At 33.3% G+C, this 18,785-nt stretch overlaps 1 protein-coding gene and 2 long non-coding RNA genes across 4 annotated transcripts in view; 2 read left to right on the top strand and 1 right to left on the bottom strand.

Annotated features, from left to right (window-relative positions):
• LOC105209366 (mucin-2) overlaps positions 1–18,785 on the bottom strand; it is a 273,739-nt gene that overhangs the window by 35,164 nt on the left and 219,790 nt on the right. The gene's annotated exons all lie outside the window — the stretch shown is intronic.
• LOC128921605 (uncharacterized) overlaps positions 1–18,785 on the top strand; it is a 118,663-nt gene that overhangs the window by 18,056 nt on the left and 81,822 nt on the right. The gene's annotated exons all lie outside the window — the stretch shown is intronic.
• On the top strand, positions 391–1,286 carry LOC128921607 (uncharacterized). Its single transcript, XR_008471038.1, has 2 exons — positions 391–1,156; positions 1,191–1,286. It is a non-coding gene; the product is annotated as an uncharacterized LOC128921607 (long non-coding RNA).

Raw genomic sequence — 18,785 nt, 5'->3', positions numbered from 1 at the left:
TTTTATTTTATTTTATTTTATTTTATTTTATTTATATTTTATTTTATTTTATTTCTATTTTATTTTATTTTTATTTTATTTTATTTTTTTTTTATTTTATTTTATTTTATTTTATTTTATGTTTTATTTTATTTTATTTCTATTTTATTTTATTTTTATTTTATTTTATTTTTATTTTTATTTTATTTTATTTTATTTTATTTTATTTTATTTCTATTTTATTTTATTTTATTTTTATTTTATTTTTATTTTATTTTTATTTTATTTTTATTTTATTTTTATTTTTATTTTTATTTTATTTTATTTTATTTATATCAAACCAAAGGTAAAATGAAAGCTAAACGAGTTTTCTTTTAGTCCTCTTTCTTCGAGTCATTAGCATAGATGAGCTACAACTAATTTCATATCTGAATTGAAAAAAATCAATCAATCTAACACAAGTCTCTTCATTAACAAACTAAAACAGCTGCGTTTAAACGCTTTGCAGCGAGACCAGAACCACAAGTAAGCCAAAATCCGCATTTTAGTGAAGTAACTCATACGACACGGTGGGCAGCAGCAGCTTCGAACAGTAATTTCGGAAGTCAACCTTGCAGTCATTTGGGCAGTTATTCAAGCAGTCATACCGCACACTACACTACAGTTAGTTAGCGCAGTTGTTGTATTTTTTGTTTTTCTACATTACACAACAACGAAGTTAAATTGCAATGGAAACGAACGAAATGAGGCGATTCAGCGAAAACAGCAAAGCATAAATGTATAAGTGCCAGCAGAAGTAACAGTAACAGCAGTTAGCCAGTTGCAACGGTACACAGCAACACAGCTAGCCAGTTACAACGCTATATAGCTAGCCAGTTACACAGCCAGCCAGCCAGCTATCCAGCTACCAATCGAGCCAGTCGTCCAGTCCAACGTGCAACCAACCATTCATTGAGCCAACTTTGGCAACATGCGCTTGAATTGAAATCGAACGATGCGTACTGACCTGGAAAATATGGAAACGTGATCGAAATAAATTTATAATAACAACAACAACAGCAACAACATCGCTGGTTGTTGGCATAGGTAAGGGAGAGTGCGCGAAAAAACTATGAAAAATATGCAATTCAGGCGAACGTGTGAAACAGTTGGATTTACTCTAAGAATGGGGAAAAGAGTGCGGTGGAGCGTTGTAGTTTTCGTTTGGACAGGTGAGCGGTATTTGCTTGTTATGTGTCGGTTGCACTGCACGTTGGCGATTTTGCGGCAATGACCACGCCATTGAATCTGGCGCATGTTGAACGTTTGCTAAATTACTGTAAATGGCTGAGCTAATGGCGAAAATCTTTCTTACTTTCGCGTATGATTGTGGAGTGATGAAGTGCAGGTGTTTATTTGAGGAGTGGGGACGCGTTTAAATGTAGTAATCGTTTTGAGAATAACTTGCGGAGGTTTTCGTTTGTCAGAAGTGAGATTATTACGTTAATGAAATAAACTATCACATGGAAAGTTGGCAACTCTAGTTGTTAATTTTTTTATTTTCTTGATTTATTGAGTTCTTGAGATTATATCTAGCAATTTTTTACTTTTACTTTTGTATTTAGTAAAATTTGGGTATAATTATTTTATTTAGTTGGCAACCCTGCGCCAAAATAGTCTATATTTTATATTTTTTTATTAAGTATAACATAAATAAAGTGTTCTTACTGCTTTGAGAACGGTTTTGGAAGTTTCATTATTTTTCTTAATAACATGTGGCAACCCTATAATGTAGAAACACTGTAATTTCTTTTGCAAAGACCGCGGAACTTGTAAAATATTAATTAATATGCATATTTATATCGATTCTACTAAATGCAAAAACTTTTGAAGGCAACTCTGTTTAAAACTCGCCAAAATTGGCAACTCTGGTCAAAAAATTTTTAGTACAAAATTAGCTATTTCATTAATGATTATTGTAGGCAGTGTTCTCGTATCATACTGATTAAAAAAATACAAAAAAAAATTATATAAAAACATTTGTACTTGATTGAATAGGTTGGCAACCCTATATAAATAATTGATTAAAATTTTTAATTATAAATAGTTTGTTAGTTCACCAATTTTCCTGAATTTAAATTTAACTTTATAACTAATAATTTATAACTAATGTATTAAATGAAATTATTTAAATATGGCAACCCTATTGAAAACTAGTTTAACGTTTGAATCTATCTTCAATGTCTTTAAAATGCGGAAATTATTATTATATAGTTTTTTGGAAGATTTATGGTATTTATTCTCACAACCAAAACTGAAATTTAGTGGCAAGCTCCGTTGTCAGTTGGACAAATTTCTTCGATGTGGCAAATATAAAGCTTTTCCTGCGCATTAAAACTGAACAGATATAACCAATTTCCAATTTTATCAGCTATTATATGTATATGCATGTACATACTTATACATGCTTGGCACACAGGTGGTTTTGGCAAGCATCTTCGAAGAGAAAAGTCAGCAACTACGGTCACTCGTCTCATTTGGGCGTGTAGAAAGTGTTGTTGGCGATAAGTAATACGAGTTTGAAAGCATTACAGCGCTGATGTTGTAGTTGTTGTCTGCTATTGGCAAATCGTTGAAGAGCTTAAAGCGCAGACACACTCCCACAGTCACATACATATATACTCAATGGGACAACTATTCAATAGTTGTTGGAAATATGGTTTCACTTCACTTTAAATCCAGTCACGCCAAGCCATTGACGGCACAAAAGCATCAATGCAAGGTAGAAAGTGTAAAAAAACACACATTTACTCGTTTGTGTGTGTGTGTGTGTGTGTGTGTGAGAGAGTGAAGCTGCTTACGCCTTTATAACCGTTTAATGGCTATAGAGAGCAACATGTGGGCAGGTACAGCACAGGGATTAAGGCAAACGATGAGATTGAATTTTCAAATGATGATGCCACAAAGGTGGGGAAGCGTGTATATATTACTTGCTGCAGTGTGTGTGTATTTGAATGTGTGTGACACCAAAGTATGACAAAGAAGCAGCTTAAGAGGTTTCAGCCACATGCGACTGAAAATTTCAAAGGAGCTGCCACACATATATACTCAAACACCTACATAGATATGGTATATACACAGTTATTTTAAGATGAGCCACATAAAATGCGGGACGCAGAAAAAAAAAAAATAAAAAAATAACTTTCTATGCGTTGCCTGCCACAAGAAATTCAATTGAAAGCACATTAAAATAACATTAGTTCGAGTAGGAAATGTATAAAAGCAGGATGTGCATGTGAAGGTTGTTGTCAATGGACGGGGCTGGAACGTGCTGTGAGCGGGAAAGTTTAGAGTTCATCGTTTGGGTTACACATAGAGGACAGTGTCTGCAAAAAACTAGCTTTGATAAGCATTTATAATATGGTATAGTAAGGTGAAATAGGAGCAAAATAAAGGGAAAGTAGTTTGAAATGGATTCGAGGAAAATGTGGGTAATTTAGAAACGCATGGGGTGCCGGTGCAGTGAAATGATGATTAATGTCGTTAGTGGCATATTTCATTATACAAGCTTTGAGAATATTAAATATTAAATAATTTGTGGGGGAATTTTAGATATATTTTTTCTTTACGCTGAGCTCAGGTACATTTCGAATAAAATTTTTAAATATATTTATTTCAAAAACTGTTTTAAAATCATTATTTGTGGCTCATTTCAAAGAAGTTATTTATAATTTTCCCATCAGACTTATTTTGCGTATATCTGGACACCCAAAAATGTTTTAATCGGGTTTTTTATCGAACACCTAACCTCAAAAATCTAAAAAGTTCACAAAAGCGACTTTTACTTAAAATTTAGATACTGAAAAATTACTTAGCGATGATAAATATCCATTACTGACATTCACAATTTTTTTTATTAAATAACACCTAACCTCAAAATTCTTTAAAGTTCATGAAAATGTTTTGGGATTGAACTCAGATGGCTCAGATAACCTTCAGAAATTCAAAAATTACTTAGCGGTAATTAATATCCATTACTAACATTCAAATAATTATTTTTAAATTAACATCTAACCTCAAAATCCGTTAAAGTTCACGAAAATGCTGTGGAATTGAACTCAAATCTCGTGGATTTTTTTCAATCAGAGGTGTAGGGACTGCTAAATCATCCGTTTTTGTTTAATATTCCCGAAAGTAATATTATTTATAACATTTTAACTTCAAAAACAAGTTTTCACATGGAAGCGCCTAAAGGTATGCTACTTTTTTGAGTTAAATAAATATTTTTAGCCTTCTTTCATGAATTTAATTATAGTCTATAATAATTAAGTCAGAAAATGAAATAAAAGCTGCCGTTATATGTATTTCTAAAGGCTATAGGGATTGGAAAGGCATAGGAAACAACATAAAATGACTCAAAATCGGTATTTATGCAGAAAATTATTATTTTTATGAAGAAATCTTGTAAAAATAAAAAAAAAATCAAGTCTTTCTTGACCGATAAACATTTTTAAAAGCTCCAATATCATATCTAAAGTCATGAAAGGCGCATTTTAGCGAATAAAGACTTTACGCCTAAAGGTATGCTACCTTTTTATGTTAATACAACTTTTGAACCTTATTTCATGATTTTAATCAGCATTCGGTTAATTGTAATATATAATTTACTTAGACAATTAAATAAAAAATGATTTTTCTAAGGCTAGATGCTTTGTCCTAGGAAACAAATTAATACGTAAAACGACTCAGGCATTTATAAAGATTTTTAAGCTTTTAAGTAAATTTTACTAAACTCATCTGCTAGATTATCTTCATTGCAATAATATTTTAACCGTTCTTTTTTAAAGTTTTTAAGTTCAGAGACAGTTGTTATGAAAGTCTACTGAGTTTGCGCCTAAAGGTATGCTTCTTTTTTATGTAAATGCAACTTTTGAACCTTATTTCATGATTTTTTGTAGGATATATAAGGTTTTAAATAGATTTTTTTCTACCAAATCTGCTAGATTATCTAAAGAAGATTTTTTAAGCTTTTCTTAAAAACTTTTTGGTTGTGTTATGAAAGTCTGTTGAGTTTACGCCTAAAGGTATGCTTTATTTTTTATGTAAATACAACTTTTGAGCCTTCTTTCATGATTTTAATTAGGATTATGAAGATTTTTTAAGGTTTTAAGTAGATTTGTTTCTATATAACTCAACTGCTGATTATCTTCACTGCAATCAATTTTAATTAAATCTTTCAGGGTTCAGAAACAGTTGTTGCATGCTAGATTATTGTAACCAAAGTCAGAAAATGAGAAATTTTAAGAAATGTATGTGCATATAATTCCCAGAAAACTTGACTAGTGTTACTTTAGCGAATAAAGACTTAAAAATGTTACTAAAATATATTATGCGATTTATCACTCTGCCTTATGCTATTAACATTGTGAAATTGAACTGAGTTTATTAAGCTTACTTTAGATTATTTGATTTGGAATTTATTTCGAAAAAATTAAACTGCATTAAATAACTGTAAACATGTGAAATTCAACAGCTGCTCATATTTCAATTTATTTTAACAGCAATTGTTTTAATATATTCATATTCCTATGAATATATGCCACTATATTATACTGCTCACTTTAATTAAATCAATTCACTTTTCAATTACACAAAAAACAAGAAAAGAAAATCTATTTGATTTACTAAAAATACGACAACTGCATTGTAATTTGATTGCCACACAAATATGTATTATTGCAATATTATTCCTTTCTTATGGCAACCATTTCATTTCGTTTTACTCCTTCGCTTTATTTTATTAAATACATTTTCTATACAATTTTATAGTCACGTGCATAAACACTTATTTGTTGCTTTAAACCAAAACACACAAACCCATACACATGCATAAATAGCTGTATATTTACTTTAATACAACTCTCTCTCTCTCTCTGTGTGTGTGCGTAAATATTAGTAGTAGCAATGTGGCTCTAACACTGGTGTGTGTGTGTGTGTGCGCTTAGCTATGTTGTACATGGCGTATGCGTGACACGACTGCACTTAAGTACACACAGCCACGCCAGCACAGCACACTTATAACGCTATAAACATAAATATATTTACATAAATTGCGCCAAAACATTGCTATGCATGCATATGCATATCCTAGTTATATTTGAATGTGCCTCACAAGGAAGGCTAACTGGCATAATAATAATAAAGCAAGAATTAAGCCAAACATGTGTTAAAATTTATTTTGGTTTATTATTTTATGAGAATTATTGAATGCAGCTCAGCATACCTTTAGCATATTTAATAAAATAAATGTGTATCAATGCATATGGACAAGGAAAGGTTTAAAGTTTTAATAATATTTATTCTATAATAATAAAATTTCAGTTGTTTTGTACTTTTTTCAAGTCCAAAAATAGTTTTTATTGTTTTCTTTACTTCTGTTGTGGTTTCCAAATAATTTAATCATCTAAATGTAAGGTTTATTTAAGTTAGAAATAACGCATAAATAATAAATCATGTTGTGGCACGTATGAATTTGGGGATTAAAAGAATTTAAATAAATAAAATAATATTATTATATTAGAAAAAAAATATTCTAAAATTAATTTAGAGCGCTGTACGATAGTAATATGAATATTGTTAAAAATAGAAAATAAGCAAAAATTGAGTCTAAATTAAGTTTGGTTGTAGTATAAATACACTCAAGACTTGAGAAAGCAAAAACCTCATACAGTGGTGCTCATAAAAATGGAAACGTTTTTAATTTGCAAGTTGTGAGTTTCTTCTATACAAAGTATTTAAAAGCTTAAAAAATATTTTCTACTAATTTTTTTTTATAAAATATTAAATACAGTTCAACTTCTATGACTCAAACGTCTGTAACTCGAAGTTCTCCAGTACTCGAACTCTTGAATTGGCAATAGAAATCAAATTCCATACAAATTACCTTCCGTAACTCTCTTCGTCTCTCTAACTCGTAGGTTTTTTTGTGGATTATAGTGCTTCGATTTAGTGAAGTTCAACTGTATGTTGTAGTTTGGTTGTTGTAAGGGAAAAAAATAAGAATTGCGGCTAATAAAAAGCTGTATCTCCGCATTTAAATGAAATTTCGAAACAAATCATATATTTAATATGCCTTTTTTGAACATATAAATTTTGTTCACAACTAGTTAAAGTGGTTTCGTTGTAGCAAGAGCTATATTTCCATATAAACATTAAATTTAATTAATTAAAGTAAAAAAATTATAATTCTATATGATCGAAATTTGCTTGAAAGTAAGTTGTTCCCATTTCTCTGGCCACCAGTGTATATGTTACAGCTTTTTCAGACTGGTGAAATCTTTTTGAAAACACAGAGAGAGGAGAGATTGATCACTCAAACAATGAACCCGGATGTAAATATTATTTCTCATGAATCTCTATAATCTCATTGATCTCTATAACATAATCTAAAGATAATTTTCTTCTTCTGTTTGCTTTGACCTTAACATTATGGTGTTCCCAGTCAGCACAATTGAAACTCGAATAAGTTAGAGGTGGGGATTATAAGATAAAGTGATTTTAAACGTATGGTCGTTCTATTCACAAGATCGGTTCAGATACCAGTACCGGATAACGCGAAAATTTTGTTTCGTTAAAAATCCAATAGTGTTTTCCATTAACTAGTTAGATTTGGGAGATAAACATTAGCTTTTTTAAAAATAGTTTTTGATGTAGAAATATATAGAGTCGATCTGGATCTACAGTGTAGGCGTATTATGCTCTTATCCTCGACTCTTATATAAATTAATATGAGCTTCAAGTCGGCGTTCTCTTTGAGATCTCGAACAGTACAATAAATATATATTTTATTCAGCAACTTGTTGGTGGGAGCTTCATAAAGTGTCTAACTTAAAAACGGGAGGATAAAATAAGTGGGACGAGATATTTGAAATATTAAATTATATTCAAAAAGAAATAAAGATAAAACAATATGTTCGAAGAAAATATCTTTCTTTACTTCAAGGAGCTCGAAGTTGCTACAACACCAGCTATCTAAGAGGTCTTTAAGGTCTTGTGAAGACTAAGAGGTTTTTGAGAACTTAAGAATCAGCTGTTTTCTTAAGGTAGGTTTAAGGTGTCTTATAGTCTTTTCGCACAGCCAAATTAATTATTGATCAATGAAAATTTTAATTAAGAAACCCGTTTTTGCCCTTCGCACTGCCGGCTACTTGATAATCGATCAGCTGTTGTATATTTTTGTTTTTGGTTTTCATAAGAAGTTGGCAAGTTTCAACAGCTGATTGGTATTTTATAATTTATATCCAGCAGCGACATCTACTGTCGAGCAGCGTGAACCACAACTCGCAGATAAATAAGTTGCAAGTACAGATACGTTCTTTGTCGCATGGTTGCATTGCATTTTCAACTATATCATAATTCGACTAAACATTAATGCAGAAAAATTAGATTTTTTTTGTATGGTAAATCGATCTAAATCAGTGCTTTAATCGAGCAAAGACCATTTAATTGAACAATTAGCTCCTGTGCTATTATGGAGATGTTGAGTTAACCTGGTCCAATAAGAAAATAAATGTAAATGTTTATCAAATACAGACAGATTACTTCAGAGTTCTTTATTTGATAAGAAATTTTAATGCTTTAGTACTTCCAAAAATAATACAAAACCAACAAAAATATTTACGTGTTAATTGAAATGCATAGCATTAAAGCCAGTCACTTAACAATGGTCACATACTCATAACACACAAATAAACATTAGACGTCTTAGCACTTCCCTTGACGCAGCGCTTTCAAATGGAAAGACAGAAATGCTATATTTAAGCTGAGCAGTGCCTTAAACTACGAACCTTTGACACACAGAAAAGGCCAGCACGCACTCAAGGTTGCCAAATGTACACATTTACGGCAAATACCTCAACTTCCTGGCTTTAACAATGCGTTGGCATGCCTTCATGCCGTTGCATACCATTTTATACAAAAGCAAATTTGTTAATATGAGCACGCACATGAGACCCACTTAAGAGGGGACCGAGCGACGGCACTCGAAGCCTGGTGCAAATGTAGCAAGAAAGCCAGTGAAAGTGCGTCGGAGCAAGGAAGATGTGCGTGAATAGTACAAAAGGAGAGTGTGTTCTTTTTTGACTTCTAGAAATTAGTAAGTAATAAAAAGGCAACTAGCACGAAATTTCGTATGTCAGTCACGTCGTATTTAATTTAACGAGCTCAAAGGCGCATTAGGCCCACTTTCTGTTTCTTTTGAGGGTGTGGACTTCAAGAGACTGCGTAGGTAAAAAATATGTAAAAATGTAGCGAGTTCCTAGGCGTTTTATCGGGGGAAGTATGAATGAATTGAGGTAGTTCCTTTCTATGTCATCATCCTCCCTACTGGGTCAAGGAATATGCTTCTCTCTATATATGTGCGCATTAAATCGTCATCAAACGCATGAATTTCAGTTATACTCGCACTATACATTTTTTGTCATTATCCTTTACCAGCAAATTGTCGGGTATGTGTTAAGCTGCAAAGCCAAAACGAGCGTCACGTGCTGGTCACGTACTTGCTCGCGCAGACATATTTATATATTTCTGTGTTGCTTTTTGTTGCATTTTTTCTTTTCCAAGCATTTTCCATTTCTTAGCCACAAAAGAGCGGAAGTCTTTCAAAGCATTAATGCGCTAGAATTGTTACTATTGAAAAATTATATAATCGAAAAGTGCTGTTTATGTTACAAAAGAATGGCTAGGTACTTAAAGGAATGTGGATATTGAAGAAAGAATGCAGAATTATGTATTGATTGAGATTGAGTATTGAGTATTGATGGAGGCTGTGAATGGATGTGAGAAGTAATATTTGTAGTAATCGGTGTCTGTTAAAAAAAGGTCTTGCCTTGAAGCTTAAAATTTTTTGTTTTAAACTTTAAACTATTTATTGTAAAATATATCAGAAAAATGAATGAGGTTTCGCAATGATAATACAATTTTAATATGAAATACTTTCTAAACCTAAAACAATACTGTTTTTACTCAGTTGTGATCACGAACGCTGTAATTGAAGCTTTGTCAGAAAGCTATCACCGATAGCACCATTATTATTTATATCGAAACTGAGAACTACTCATTGCACCATCTCATTTACTGGCTTCTTAAAAAGTCACATAAAGTAGAAACCATTTTACGGAAATAACATACCATAGATGGAACACAACATGTGATCATAATGTGAGTGATCAGAAGATCTTCAGTTGATCGATCTCATCTCATCATCATATGATCACCATTGAGATGAAATGCGATAAGAGGAACTACTTCATCCTATGTTTCACAGAAAACTATTTTTTGCTTGTTCAAAAGATCAGGGCTTGACAGATCACATGTCCACACAGTTGATCGATCATATGATCAACACTTCTGAAGTACTTTACTCAATACATGGCTTGAATATATCTTGTGATCATCAGATGACTGATCATGTGTTAATCATTATTAGTGTGCTCAAGTGATCAGAAGATCTTCAGGCGACAGATCTCACAGATGACAGATAACTATTTCATTCCATGCTTCACAGAAAAATATTTTTTGCTTGATCAAAAGATCATGATTTGCCACATCACATGTCTACACAGCTGATTGATCATATGATCAACGCTTCTGATGGAGAAGTACTACATTCGACACTTGTAAGAAGAGTATATTCTATACACTTGCATATAATCATATTGAACATGCACAGAAGTGATAATAAATCAAAAATAAATGTACCACTCTTGATATCATAGACTTTGTACCCACATTGGGTTGCTCCAAATTCGCAAAATTTTAAAAGCTGAAAAGCACTTTTTTAATTCGCCGAATTTGCAGCCCAAAAAACCACATAATTTATTAATTTAATTAAGTTGATATACACTTTCTCTTTTTAAGCAAATCAACAATTTGTAGCACTTAGTTTATTGGACTACATTGCCAGCGCACGCCGAGGCGGCTACCATATCAATTGCAGTCAGTTGAGAGAAAAAAGTTTAATTTGTTGAATGAAAGCAGTACACACACCAATTATTTGTCGAACAAACATATTTTTTGCTGCCAACAACACAAAGTAGACTAGTTAAAAAACAATAACAATTTATGTGTGGCTTGCGGTCAATCAATTGGTGGCGTGCAAAATAGGGGTACAAGGTACGAAGCAACAACTGGTTTAATATATAAAAATGTGAAGGGAAAAAAGTGATCGAAAAATAATAATAATAAATAACAAAAGTTCATAAAATTTATTAAATATCAATGAGCGCAAAAGCGCGTCAAGAATTTTGTGTTAAAAACGAATTTTTCTTCATTGCCCACATAAGTAGCCGATTGGTATGTCTGTATGTAAGTGGTGGTTGGTTGAACGACATTGCTGTTTAAGTTAATCAAGTTTATTGAATTTTTTATTATTGACAAAATACAATAACACCACATATCATTGCATCCGCCCAGCAATTTTCGGCTACTTTTTCGATGCGGTCATCGCTATTTTTAAATGTCACTTCACTCCATATGCGTTGGGGGAAAATTGAGAAGTTGATGTAGGGCATGGCAGTAGAGGGCAATAATAACTGAGTAAAAGTAAATATTTATTGTTGATTGATGGATATTTTTGGGTCAAATTGCATGTGATAAATGCACAAATTTGTAGTGATATATGCTTTTTATTTCAACTCAGTGCTTTTAGGCGCTTAATAGTAAAAAATTGTAGTTAAAGTGGTTAGCGAAAATCAATAAAATTAATAAATATTTTTTAAAGCAAAAATAAAATCATTTCGTAGTGATTTCTCTGCTTTAAAAATAAAAAAAAAATATATTAAATAACAACAACAACAATATTTTTTTCCTGCAATGAAGAAGACCTTCCGCTATATAAACCCCACTCAGCCTCCTCTTATTGCTAAATTATTATCTGCAGCACACATAAATTCACTTTTGCAGCCTTTCGAAACTTAACAGTCACGCTTTAAAACGACGCGTGTCCCTTGCAGAAATTACTCGTATAACGGAGTAGTCGTAACTCTTCGATTTCGAGTGTGCCATGCCATGCCAGCAAATGACATTAATTCAATTGCAATATTCTTGCAATTGCGCTTGCAATTGCAGTTATATGTTGTTGTTGCCATTGTTGTTGGTTTAATTGTCTCCTGCGACATTTAATGGGCACTTTGGTTGGGTAGGGATTGTCATTATAGGAGTAAATAAGTGTTGTTGTTGTTGTTGCGTATACTTGGTATATAAGTGTTTGTTGTTGTTGCTTTTTTATAAGTGTTGGCTGGTATTGTGTATAGTGTGTGGTTGTTGTTGTGCGTGCCTGGGTTTGCTTTTTGTACCACTGACTGTGGTCATTTATTTTCATTATAAAGGCATAAGGCGTAAAGCGTGGCGCTTGCAATTCTGGGTCAACGAAGCTACTGCTGCAAGTGGCACTGCGTTCCAGTGTTGCATGTGTGTTTGGACTCTAGTACGATGTATGTGTGTGTGTTGTTTCACTTGACCTGTTATGTTGTAAACTTTTCGTGCAATTTAGTTTCAATAAACAAACATTTGTTTTTCGGAAAAAAAGTCCAAGAAAATAAATGAATTTAATGTTAAAAATTCTACTAGACTGAAGAGTAGGCATTTGTTTCATTCAAAGTTCAGCCAAACGTTTTATTTAGTAGCTATTATCACTGCCAAAGCCTACTCGAAAAGCCTGAAAACATAATTGACTACAATGCTATCATTTCTGGACTTTGTGGGCTTATAAATTTCTCTTCTTTTTCTATGTGTGAGTTATACACCACTAAACGAACCTAGTCATTTATAGTCGATATATATTTCGTAGCGAAATTAACAGGCGATTACTTAGTACCAAGCTAAAGCCTAAAGCTTTTATTCAAAGATCAATATAACTCTTTTTCTCTTTTCGCAGAGATTTCTCACGCAGATATCGGAAATTTAACTCCAGCACTGATGCTATTAGTGTTTTGAGTTGTTGTTGTAATTATAACAGCATACATTTTTCGCCGAATAGTATTCGGATAAAATTTCTTTAAAGGTTCTGATTATTGCGGTTGAGGTCGCAGCGGTACCTACCTACTTGGACAGCTAGAAATTCTGGTTCCTTGTGATGCCAACTGAGCACTTTGAGTATATTACAAATTTCGACTAATAACTACATATCAAAGCCATTCAGTTCTCCGGTTTCGCCGAAGGCATGCCTACCGAGATACCCCAGTCAATTAATTGTATGTGCATTTCTGCTTTTGTTTATATTTCTTATTCACTGTTATTTTTTGGATTTCGGTAATTGTGGAATAAAAGGTTGATATGTTACCGTTACTATGCAACGAAAATTGTTTCATACTGTTCTCGTTCATTGTACAGTTACATTAAGAATGTGCTTGTGAATTGGGTACTGCATAGTAAATATTTATATGTGCAAAATCAGTTTAGCGGATCTTTCTTACTGATAGTGTCGCAGCAAAAAATTTTTTTGCTAAAATTTATTTTCAAAATGATTGTAGGTGCATTAACATAATGAATTATTAAAAATTTGATTGCATTTATTTAACTTTAAGCCTAAAATGCCTCGTGGTACTAGTTTATCAGCCGAGGAACAAGTAATAATCATAGGAATGCATGAAAGCGGTTCCAAAATGGCTCTAGACCAAAGCGACATCGGAACTGCATCTCAAAATTTCTTAAAAACCCCACTAATTATGGTATAGTGCGACGCAGCGGACGAAAAACAACATTGATGATGATGGATGATTCGACGGCTAGTAGTTGCGGACTTGATAAGCAGCGATCAAATATCGACCTAGTTAAGACAGAAAACAACAATAAATATCATTTTTCCAATAATACATAAAATCAGTTTCTGAAACGCACCTCCATGGCACCTAAACCAACGCTAAAGAAAGACAAATAAAGCACATTTGAGGTTTGCAAATAAATATAAATTCTGTGCCGATGAGTGATTGAATACAGTCTTTAGTGACGAAAAAAAAAATAAATTTGGTCGGCCCAGGTCATTGCAAGAAATATTGGAGAGATTCGCACCAGGAACGACGGTCCTTCTACAAGCGATGTTTTGGAAGCGGTACCTTGATTTCATGGGCTGGTGTGGAAAGCTATCTACAAGTTTTATATTCACTCAAATTAATGCTAATATCAATGTAGATCTTTTGGACAGCGAGTTAATCAAATTTGCTGGCATATAACTGGGCATATCGAAAGGATAACGCTTCAATCCACACGAAGAACATCTTGACCGACCGGAAAATTCCGGTATTACAATGTGCAGCATTGAGTTCGAACCTAAATCCTATTGAGGATCTCTAGGGGAACCTCTCTACTCCTGTTTTCCAAAACGGAAAGCAGTTTGAGACAGTACGTCTTAAATTAGCCATAAAGCAAGAATTTGCCAATATTTACATAACTATTCTACAGTCAGTAGTTAATTCTTTGATTAAGCGGCTTAATTTAGTTTTAAAATATAAGGACAATTCTACTGACTATTAAAATAAACATTTTTACAGTTAAACTATTAGCTATAAACTTCAATGCTGTTTTATAGTTTAAAAAAATATTTTGAAATTTGTTAATTTTATGTTTTTTATATCGTAAACCTGCATACTCAGATATATTTTGCAATTTTGTAATCTTTATTTTTTTTTTTTTGCAAAAAGTTCTTGCACATATAATTATTTGACTGAGGTACATTAACCTTTGACTGTCGATAACTCGACATTGGAGAAGAAAGTCCCTAGATGATTCCACCTCGTTCCTTCTTCAATATAGCTTTGGCAGCTTGTATTTGACAAAATGGTTAGTCCCACTGCTTGTGTTCCTATTGGACAGTTTCCAGTCAGCATTCCTATAATTGCGTCAAGATGAACTTTGCTGGGACAGCGCTACTGGAAAGACCTCTTGTGCTCCCCACTACGGGTCAGAAGGCCGCTTAACCGCACAAGTGCTTGTTGTTGTCCAGCCTTTATTGAGCTCACGAGAGTCCTACAACGCATGAACATATGTGGACCTCGGATTACCGACTTGTTACCAGCTCATTGATACTCGAAGGTTCTTGTTGATAAGTAAAAATTTCCGATTTAAATTCAGAGGAGTTCATGTGAAAATCTGAGAAAACTGTTCATTATTTTCAGCTTAAGTTTTGCTTTTTTCCATAAATCACATACACTAAAGAAAATTAAATTCATTTCAGTGCTACAGGTCGTATGAGTAACCAACTTTCGTCTTGTGTTTTCCTTTACTTACAGTGCTTTTTTACATTTAAAATCTCGCAAACTTGTGTAATATTCTGATTAAAATAATCTTATCTCTTAATGCGTCTTACTGCGAAAATTTTAATGGCGTTGCTTGCTTGCTGCTCATTTACTATTAAATCCACTTTTTATACGCTATTTTTTCCCCCGGATACAAGAAGCGCATATGCCACAAGGTTGCATTACAATTTTTGCTGTTAAAGCAGCAGCAGCTTAAATAGTATGGCATATAACGGTATATGAATATGGTATATGCTCATATATATCTCCTCTTATTTGTAAAATAAGCAGCAAATACGCTTGGCTGTATCTGTTTGTTTGTAGATTTGTGTGTGCATTGCACTTTATTTATTTTGCGCATATTCTTCTCATATCCTGCTTGCCGACATCCGGTTTCCTTTAATTTTTCTTGTTGTTGCATATATACATTGCTGTTGTTGTTGTGCCTATAATATGCGTATCGAGCTGTTTGTTGTTTCATTTCAACTTGATTGCTGCCGTTGTGAGCGCGCGCTTCATAATAACTGTTCTGCATTGCTGTCTCGGCATTTTTTACGCTGACGCTGCATGCCATGTTGCATGCCCCGCCGTTGAAGCATGCATTTGATCAGCTCTGTCTTTGCTCGCCTCAAATTCTTCTTCTTCGTTGCCTTGCACGCGCTTGACTACTTAATGTGACTGCCGATTGCGTCGTTAGCTTCGTCGTTCTGTCGTTATTTCGCTCTGGGCATTGACTTATTGTGGCAGTTTTTTCTCTTGTGTTGCATTACGCTGCAAAGTTTATATTTTGTGCCGGCGCGCCTATAATATTTGCATTTTTCATATTTCTTTTTACTGTTTTCTTCTCCGTTGCTTGCTGCACGTCTCATATTGTTCTGCCGTTGGTTTATATTTTTGCTGCGGCGGTTGTTAAATAAATAAGGGTGCCTACATAAATTATGCCTCGCTATTTGCTTGCATGCTTGCCGCTTGTGTTGTCTCATCTTATTGCTTGTAGCTAGTACGACTGTCAGTCGACATTTATTGCTTGACTTCGCGTAGTTGCTTATCCTTTCATTTCGCATGCATGCGAGGCATATCCTGTTTGTTCAGCCCTATAGTTGCTTTATATTTTATGCATTCTCCATTTTTTTTGCTACCTCTACGAACATTCGATTTTCTGTTTGCTCTGCATTTATAATTGACAGATATATGCATTGTGGATGCTTGTATTATACATGATGTTGATGTTGATATCTTTAAAGATAGACGTAATTTAAAGTAGAGACTTGAAAATCTGACAAATAGAATACAGCTTGAGAGCTTGTGAATATAGTTTTACCTTTAATTTCTGTAGATCATATAATATCTTCTAAATTCAACCATCGAAATATTTATTTTCTACTTCAATATCTAAGTATTTGAAACCACCACCAAGTTGAAATGACAGATATAACCTTCTGAGAAGAAAACCGTCTGTTCATTTTTTACTTGCATCTAGAGGCTGTATTTTGGCAAGTAGAAATCGCTACTGGCTGCACTTGCATGGACTTCGCCAATCCAAACTGTTTCTAGGAGGGTACAAGAGTGGAAGAGATTCAAAGTACTTATTGCACTCCCAAGAAACAAAATGAGAAAACTAGTACCACTTTACACCGGACACTGCAGACGGATCAGCTCATCGGTTGAGTGCAGGTTCTGTGATCTGGCAGCGGAAACACCTTAGCATCTACTTCTGGACTGTCATGCGATTGCGAGGTTAAGGAGTCGCACAATGGGGTCCTTATATTCCCAAAGGAAAAGTATCGGTTCCATCAACCCAGAAGCGTTACTAAGTTTTCTTAGAGCTACAGGACTGGATGGTATTCTGTGATAACAGGAGAGGACACAATAGACCTTAGGTCGCAGTGCATTCCTCAAATCAAATCTATCTATCTATCTAAAGGCTGTATTCCTCGGAAGATCCGGTTGGTGGTACTACATAAGTTGACTTCCGAGATCAGATGGCTCAACACATATGTCCTATTGTCTTTTGTTCAATATCAAGTTATTTTGAGGAAATTAAATACCCCGAGTTTTTGACTAATTTTCACATAAAATACTACTCTGAACCACGAAGTTTGTAAAATTATATGAAATTAGCTACATGCCTTAAATATCACTTTTTTAGTGTTTCGAGGGATATAACCTTAAACAATCTTAATAAAACACTAGCTCTCTGCTCAATATTGATTTCCGTATGAAAGCATTTCCTTACAAATCTTTAATGGGTGGGTCACATATTATCTGATGGATCTAGAGACGAAATAGGCATATGTAGGTATGTATATACCATAAGTTGGCACAACAAATCTCCTATTTCTATGTTGAGGGCCTAATACGTTGAGTTTATTAAAAAACTTAGCATAAACCCCTTATTTTTTAACACCAAATTTACCAAACAAAGAGAAATTTTCTTTAACTCGCTTTCAAAATACATTTTCGAGTAAAAATATTGAAATATTTGACAATTTTGTACCAAGTTTTGACAGTTCTCAATTGTATAAATAAAGGCTTTCAAAGTGAATTCAGAGTTTCTTAAGCAACTCTTTATGAAATATACATAATATACTCTTTATGAAATAAAAATAAACTCTTCTAGAAAAACTCAAAATGAAACTACGCAATAAACTATAAACTTTAAACTCGAGTTTACAAATAAATGCACTTTCAGAACGGCTAAATTATTATATTTAACTCAAACTCAGAAAAACCTTAAACTCGAGTTTATGGATCAATTTTAATTGACTAATAAAGTATGTTAATTATTCAATTTCCATTCAATTAAAGATGAATCAATTAAGTGTTTAAAGTAAACGATTTTGTAATAGTTGTTTTAAATACCAAGTTCGAGGAAATTGATTTTTTCTACGAAGATCAGAACCCAGTTCGTTTCAAAAAAGCTTAAAATTCTATATAGCTTTAACTAGAGCATATACCACTCAAAGAAATTACGGGTATAACTACTTCAGTTCCTTCTTAAATGTTATCATTTGTGTTCAACATTTCTCAGTCTCTTATTTCCTCATTTCTTACTTAATCAATCATACGTCGAAGTCAATTAACCACACTCCCATCAATATGCCCACAACACATGTACGAACTCGTATTTACATTGCATTACACATTTGTTTGCGGTTTGTCGGCATGAAAGTCAACTCTTCTCCTGCTCTTTCGCTTTCCGTTTCCTCCACACACTGCAAGGTCATTAATTTGCCTACAGTGCTGTAGTGAAAAAAATGGCCCATCCGTGTTGTGCGAGTGAGTTAATTGGTTAAAGTAGAAGTATTAAGGAAATGATTGACATTTTCAGTGATTGACAGGACGGGTGAGCAATGACGAATGCGCGTTATGCGTATGCATGGACTCGCAGCGTTGCGGTTTACACAGCCAATCAATGATTTACTTAAAAAAATATGCACGCAGCGTCCTCTCTTAATGAAAAAATTTGTACGTTTCTGTTTGAAATTACTCTCACGCATTCATTTGGTAAAGTGGATACTTGTCGTAATGTGAATT

The sequence above is a fragment of the Zeugodacus cucurbitae genome, chromosome 4, assembly GCF_028554725.1.
Source record: "Zeugodacus cucurbitae isolate PBARC_wt_2022May chromosome 4, idZeuCucr1.2, whole genome shotgun sequence".
NCBI classification, from domain to species: Eukaryota; Metazoa; Arthropoda; class Insecta; order Diptera; family Tephritidae; genus Zeugodacus; species Zeugodacus cucurbitae.
Note: the sequence above shows the minus strand (reverse complement) of the source record. Positions and strands in the feature narration are given on the sequence as shown.